General features: G+C 39.3%; 1 non-coding gene across 1 annotated transcript; it reads left to right on the forward strand.

Annotated features, from left to right (window-relative positions):
* Nucleotides 1-4910: 4910 nt before the first annotated feature.
* Nucleotides 4911-5017, forward strand: LOC141619981 (small nucleolar RNA R71). The gene has a single exon (XR_012531854.1). It is a non-coding gene; the product is annotated as a small nucleolar RNA R71 (small nucleolar RNA).
* The last annotated feature ends 3125 nt before the right edge of the window (nucleotides 5018-8142 follow it).

Consider the following 8142-nt stretch of genomic DNA (forward strand, 5'->3'; position numbering starts at 1 on the left):
AAACAAGAGAAATAAACAAACCTTAAAGGAGGTATAGGAAACTCACAAAGTAATGTGGCATCCTCCCAAGAGCTTTCTAATATTCAATCTTCGTCCATGGCGTCATCACTATCATCTCCATCATCATCAACCTCTTCACTAGAATCAACCTCCATAGATCCGGAGTTATCATTACTTGTACTTGAACTTCCTTCTTCTTCCTCACTACCCTCTTCTTCTTCACCTTCTTCATTTTCTTCTTCATTTTCTTCACCTTCTTTTCCACCACTCTCAACAACAACCTCCTCTTCACCCAAGCTAGCACCCCTAGAAGCACTAGGAAAGAAGACTTCCCTATCCGCCCAATTAGGCAAAGGACAAGATGGGTCAAGAAGCCCTTGCCTAGCTAGATGTAAGAGAGGTGGATATTGTGCTCTATATGCATTGCCTCGATCCTCATGGGCTTGCTTAGCTTGTGCATTTGTTGCATCAAAAGAGTCAAGTAGTCATTCCCCACCGTAACATTTTCGGGTTGAAATTCATGGTAGGTGAATGGGTAGGGTGGAGTGATAATAGAGGAGGAGGGCTCGGCAATGTCCTCCCTTTGGTGTTGTATTTTGTAATCGGCTTCCTCGGAGAGTGGGAGAAGGTAGTGTGGCCTACGGACATTTAGTCGGCAAATTTTGTTCGGTAAAGTGAAGGACTTGGCATCTTTAGTTAACCACTCGAATTTGTCGTCAAGAGTGTCGTTCTTGAGCCATTTGAATTTTTGAACTATGGTGGCTAGATCAATGATATGGCCTCCCTTAACCGGTTTATAAGTTCCATCTTTGTTGAAGTCCCGGTTGAAGTATTTTGCCAAATAAGTTACCAATCCCCCATTAACAATAAAGGCCGTGCCTTCCTTTCCTTGGTCGACCTTAAGCCATCTTTCGATCAAAAGTCGAAGAATATTGTACCTCTTGGTGAACTCTCTACCAACATTCAATGTTGACTCGAGATAAATAAAATCAAGCTCGGTGAAGTGGTTTGTTCCCTTTCTAGCAATCAAAGTATGCCCAACAACCTTTTGCCACACCCTTATACCCGGATGATGGACATAAAGGGCACGGCAATCATGGTAAGACATAAACTTTCTTCCGGTAATAGCCTTCCATAAAGGAGCGGGATCATATTTTGTGACGGGTTTCTTCACATAGGCCGAGTCATTGCTAAGGCCAAAAACTTTACCAAAATCGTCATAAGACATTTTCCTATCAACATTCTCAAGGCGGAATTCAATGTTTGTTCGAGTCTCCACCTTTGTAACTTTAAATGAGCTTAAAAACTCCAAGGTGAGGGATGAATAGGTCAACTCTTGCATATTAAATAAAGTAAGCAATCCCATGGACTCGATGAAATTCTTGGTTTGTTCAAAGACACCCAATTTGGTCAAGGTCTCTTGGCATATAAACTTGGTGGGTAAAATAGATTTCTTAGCAAGGGATACAAATTTCATCCTATGAGCATCGGATGTGAAAATTACCTCCGGATAATCATCTAGTTGCTCAACAACCGGAGTAGAAGTAGTAGTTTCCACCATAGGAGGAGTAGTCTCTTCAATTTCCATCCTTGCACTTTAAACCACCAAAGCCTTTGAAGCTTGTAGAGCTTGTTGCCTTTTTGAGATATTCTTCTTTGGAAGTGCCTGGTTTCCACCTTTTGTCCTAGCCATCTTCTCCTTGTATGTAGTAACACCCAAAAATTTGCTTGAATTCCTCAAGTTTCAAAAAGACCCAAATCGATTTTCGAATTTTGCCCTTGTACCCTAGAAAATTGATTCAAACTTTGAGGATTTTAGTGTTTTAATTGCTTGTTGATGACAAAGGAGTGATTTGTTTGAGTTTTGAGGGAGCTTGGAATTAATTTGGGTGAATTTGGTTGAGAAAATTGATTTTTGTGGATGGAGAGATTGAGGGTTTTGGGGGTTTTGGGGATGTGTGTGTGTTTTGAATGAGTAAAATGAATTAGTAAAGGTGGGGTATTAATCCCGTTATATTTGAATTGCACAGGGGAGACGAGCGGATATGGGTCGGAACGCTCGGATTCTGTTTTAGCTTGTTTCAGAAAATAAGACCGTGCTGAGACGAGCATATTCTGATGAAGACGAGCGTCTTTCTAAAGGGAGACGAGCAAATTTCCTTGAGGACGCTCGGATTCCTTGCCAAGAGGAAATCCTAAATTTTACCAGCAGCAAGACGAGCGAATCCTCTGTGAGACGAGCGTCTTGACTGAGACGAGCGGATTCTATATGGAGACGCTCGGATCTTCAGTCGGACCAAAATCTTTATTTTCCAGCTCTCTCAGGACGAGCATCTTCTTTCCCGGACGCTCAGATTGTCTTCAGGACGAACGGATTCTTGTCGGGCCGCTCGGATTGTCCCTCTACCTCACAAATTCAGTTTCACCCGTGGGTATTTCATAACCCGTGTCATTTACTCTTCATTCCTTTGGTCTTCATTGTGGGGACACTACGAAGGCTTAGATAGCCTAGGAAATTGCTATCCCCACACTATGTCAAAACACTACACATCAATAAACATATAAGTCCCTCCCTCACTTTCTCTCAAAAAGAAAATCTTGATCAAGGCAATATAAACCCAAAATTGACAAAAATTTAATACAATAAGTAAAATGCAAGTTAAGGGGTTAGAATATTTACAAATGGTGGTTTAGGGAGGACTCCACCAACCTCTCATCCATGTTTGAGATGTCAAGGGGCATAGCCAAGGTGTTGTTGATGTTGCTCAACACCTTGAAGAAGTAGTCGAGTGCTTGTTCATTGTTATGATAAAGATCCTCAATAGACCTTTGCACATGTTGTTATTCCTTGTGGTCTTAGGTCATAGCATTACCAATATAAGGATTGAATAACCCTTCGAACTCATCATCCCAAAGACCGCATACTTCGTCTACTTGTTCCCCAATGGTATCATGAGTTGATGAGAACAACTCCTCTTTCTTTTTGTCATTATGGCCAATGAGGCCTTCCTCTTCTCTTGTCATGAGTGGTGGTGAGCTATTCAAGCTCTCATTCTTGTTGAAACATTCTTTCTCTTTGGATGGAGCATCTTGGAGATTACCCATTTTCTTCTCCCATATGGGTGGTGATTCTTTACCCATAGCTTGTTCTTTACATTGAGATGCCAACTTCTTCCTATCACTTTCTCGGCTATAATGATCAACCATGAAACATGGCTCATGTAGTCGGGGAGCTCTCATTATCTTGTCAAGATTAAAAGTGATTGTTTCATCTCCCACTTCGAGTGTGAGCTCTCCATGTTTCACGTCAATCACCACTCCCGCGGTGTGTAAGAAAGGTATTCCTAGAATGATAGGACTGTTGGAATCCTCCTCCATATCAACAATAACAAAGTCCACCGGGATGAAGAACTTGCCAATTCTTACCGGCACATCTTCCCATACTCCTAAAGGTGTCTTCGTTGATCGATCCGCCATTTGAAGTGTGATATTAGTGCACTTAAGCTCTCCCATTCCTAACCTTTTGCACACCGAATATGGCATGACACTCACACTTTCCCCAAGGTCACATAGAGCTTTGTTGATTGTGGTGTCGCCAATGGTACATGGAATAGAGAAGCTTCTCGGATCCTTTAGTTTTGGAGCTGAACTTCCTTGTAGGATGGCACTACTCACCTTAGTGAAAGCAATAGTCTCAAGTTTCCGGATGGATTTCTTCTTTGTAAGAATATCATTCATGTATTTCGCATAGGCCGGAACGTGATTGATCAATTCCGTAAATGGAATTGAGACTTCCAAGTTCTTCACAATCTCCATAAACTTCCCAAGTTGTTCATCAAATTTAGGCTTAGCTTGACGACTTGGAAATGGAAGCCGAATCACAATAGGCTCCCTCTCTTTAGCCTTCTCTACATTCTCCTTTGAAACTTCTTGAATGGTGTTGGGTTCTTCTTCTTTCTTAGAGTCTTCAAAAACTCTTTCCTTGTCACGAGCATTCACAACATCTTTATCAACGGGCCTCTTCGGCCCTTCATACCTTGTACCACTCCTTAAATGGATGGCACTCACCGACTCTTGTCTTGGGGGATTACCTTGAGGTGGCAATTGCCCCTTTTGTCTTTGTGAACTTGAAGATGCTAATTGAGACATTTGGGTCTCCAACATATTTGTGTGAGCTAGTATGTTGTTAATGGTGATGTCTTTTGCTTGGCTATCCTTTTGCATTTGAGTGAAAAATTCTTGTTGGTTCTTTTGCATTTGGAGGACCGCTTTTTGAACATCAAAACCTTGGTCATTTGTTTGATTGTATGGAGGTTGATTTTAATAACTTTGATTTTGATTGTAAAAGGGTCTTTGAGCTTGGTTTCTCATTGGAGGTGGGGTGTATGTTGTTTGAGGGTTTTGAACATTTTGGCTTTTGTATGAGAGGTTGGGATAGAATTTGGTGTTTTCATTGTAATAGTTGGAATAAAGGGTACCACTCTTGTATGCTTGTAAAGCATTCACTTGTTCCCCTACATTCACTTTGGTCATGTCCCAAAGTTCCACAACTCTCACATACTCCACTTGGAATTGATGAAGATGCCACCATGGCATTAACATGTTGCTTAGGTGATTTGGAGGCCTCTTCAAGTTTATCCATAGCCTTCTCAAACTTCAAATTAATGGTGTCAATATGAGCACTAAGTTGAGCACTCAATTGAGTAATAGAGTCCACTTCATGCTTTCCTCCTCTAGTAGCCTTCCGAGATCTACTATATTGTGAGTTATGGACCGCCATTTCCTCAATCTTGTTCCATGTTTGATTATCATCAACTTCGGTAAACATACCATTTGATCCCATATTGAGAATGTTTCGGGAGTCTTCATATAGACCGTTCCAAAATTGTTGTACAAGGAACCACTCGCTAAGTCCATGGTGTGGACAAGATAGACAAGTGTCCTTGAATCTCTCCCATGCTTCATACAAAGATTCCTCATCCCTTTGTTTGAACCCGGTGATTTGGGCTCTCAACATGTTAGTCTTCTCCGGAGGATAAAAATTCTTGTAGAAAACAAGTGCCAATTTCTTCCAAGAGTCAATAATAAGAGTAGCCTTATCTAGGCTCTTCAACCATTGTTTCGCGGAACCAATCAAAGAGAAAGGAAATAAGACCCATCAAATTTGGTCTTGAGTAACTCCGGTTTGAGAAATCACATCACAATAGTCACAAAAAGTCTCCATATGAGAATGAGGGTCTTTACGAGGCATCCCCCCAAATTGACTTCTCTCAACTAATTGTATAAATGCGGATTTTGCAATGAAATTACCGGTTAAGTGTTGTGGGGTAGGAGTACTATTTGGTAGGTTCTCCTCGGTTGGTACCGAATGTGATGAAAATTTAGGCATTGTGGGTTGATTTTGTGGTTGGTTTTGTGTTGGGTTATCCTCTCCTTCTCTTACAAAAGGGTTGATGAACTCAATGTTATTTGGTTGAATGTCCACAATCTCACCAATACCTCTCAAAGTATTTCTAGCAAGTCTTCTATTGTTGGTCAAAGTTCTTTCAATTTAAAGATCAATGGGTAACAAGTTACCTTGTGATCTCCTAGACATGCAAAATATCAAACAACTCGAAAACAATTAGAACAAACCTTGAGGAGTTTGACTTCCCCAAGGTAAAGAAAGACACAACTAAAAACAATCAAAGAAAATCAAATCAAGTTAACACCGTCCCCGACAACAGCGCCATTTTTGGTCGGTGATCGGTTTTGTTACTCGTCATCAAAAGTTACCTAGACCAAAACAATATTTATAACTTCACAAATTAGTCTACTCTTAGTAAAGAGGTAAGTCAAGGTCGGATCCCAAGAGACGGGTATTGATGTAGGATTTTTGATTGCAAATGGTTGTGTCTAAGGGTGTCACAATTTGGGTTGAGGTAAAAGATCAACTAAACTAATCAACAATATAAAATCAAAGCAATGAAAACAAGCAAGATGATTAAAATGAGATGTAAACAATTGATTAAAAGCACTAGGGTGTCATGGGTTGATAGGGTATTCATGGGATTTGATCATACAAACATGTTCTCTACTAGATGCAAGCACTTATTGTTATGATGGGATCGAGTTAGTGTATATCTTACAATCCCTAAGAAGGTTTGGGTCCCGGAGCCGAATTGATTAGATTGTACAACATCTACAAGTCGACTTAATCCTCCCTATCCAACTATATGCATGGTCTAATGAGACCCGAGTTGGTTTATGTCTTACAAGTCTCATTGAAAAGGTAAGTGATGGGTAAAAAATGCAAGGATTCATAGGCTCGCATTTCATCAAACATAACATGCGCATAAGTTGAAATCACAACAAGCAAGCAAATTAATTATGAAAATATATTAGATTAAGCATGAATCAATCCCCATGTTGGTTTCGCCTAATTCCCCATTAACCCTAGTTAAGGAAACTACTCACTCATTATAAAGTTTAACATGCTAACAAGGTTGTCAATCATACTAGCAAGGCAAAACATGATGAAAAATGAAGGATGATTAACAATAATTAAAAAGGGATTAAGAGAGAATTTATACCTATAAAGATGATTCCAAATAATAAAACAAAGAATAATAGAAGTACTTGATGATTGATGGAAGGTTGTCAATCCTCCAAATAAACCCAAATAATCTTCTAATTACCCAAAATAAATGATGAACAATAGAGAAATTAAGGAAATATTAAGAAATGAGATTTGTATTAATGCTAAATTAAGAGTTGATTACAAGATTAAGAGAGTATTGAGACTTGATTAGAATAAGATTAAGATGAGATGCTAATCTAGGTAGTACAATGGGGTATTTATACTAGAGATTAGGTACAAAGATTAGGGTTACTAATGGCTTAAATGACTATTAAGACTCTTAAGAAAAGTTGAGGAAGTGCTCCTCTCGAAGGAGATGCTCATCTCCGTTTTGGTAGTCTCCAGGAAATACGCTCGTCCCGAGCGTCTAGACAGTAGGCACGGTGGAGTCTGCAAGGGAATCCGAGCGGATCAGGGGAGAGACGCTCAGATTGGTTGGCCTCAAGACGAGAGCGTCTTGGCATCGGGACGCTCGGATTGGTGGGCAGGGAGACGCTCGGATTGGCAAGGAGCCGCTCGGATCCTGGGTCAGGCACTTCTCTTTTCTTCTTTCCTCAACAATCCTCGGGGATCTAGTTGAGGATGCAAGGATCCTTTCATCATTGCCCAACCTACTTTATTATCTACATAGGCCTTCTAGTATCATCTTCCCTTTGATGCTTGGTCATTGAATTCGATAAATTTGGCTCCATTTTGCCATGAAAATGCAAGGTTTGCACTCCTCTCCTACCAAGGAAACAAAACCTCAAAGAATATGCAAAATGGGAAACTAAAGATAGTAAATGACCCAATTATGCACTAAAAAACATAGGAATGAGGCTAATTCGGGGACTAAATATGCTCAAATATGAGTCACATCAGAAATCATGGGAAGACGAAGAAGTGCCTCATTTTGAACACCGTCTTGATGCCGATATAGTATGCTTGATTTATAATCAAGTTTATCCTCAGTACCCACCTCCTAGTCAAACTATTGTTAGGGTGTTTAATTAATTTACTTAGTTAGCTGTCTGTTTTTGTGGTTTTTTATTTTCTATTGAGTTTCCTTTTTTTTCCCTTGTTGTACTGTTTTTTTTCCCATTGTATGATATACTCGTTTTAGTATATAGTTCTACTCTTTATTACATGCAAATGCTTATTAACATAGATTTCAACTAACTTTTTTTTTTTGGTAAAATGTGAGAGGATATATTAAGCAGTAAATAGATACAAAAGTTTTAAGAGAATTAGCACAAACACTAAAACTCTTAGGGACCGTATCAGAAAGAATACAAACAATATATGTGGATAGCATACATACAACCAAAGCCCTTTTAAAACATCACAAATAAAGACTCATAGTTCCTGAAAAATGAATGAAACAATAATAATGATTTAGGTACATTAATTACAATAACATATAATATAATGACAACGGTAGTGCATAAGAACCGTGTTAGAATATAAACACCTCTAAAAATAAATGGAAATTGGAAGATATTAATAATATAATTACAACGGTTCTTATAAGAACCGTGTTAGAT

This window comes from Silene latifolia, chromosome 1, assembly GCF_048544455.1.
Source record: "Silene latifolia isolate original U9 population chromosome 1, ASM4854445v1, whole genome shotgun sequence".
Lineage (NCBI taxonomy): Eukaryota > Viridiplantae > Streptophyta > Magnoliopsida > Caryophyllales > Caryophyllaceae > Silene > Silene latifolia.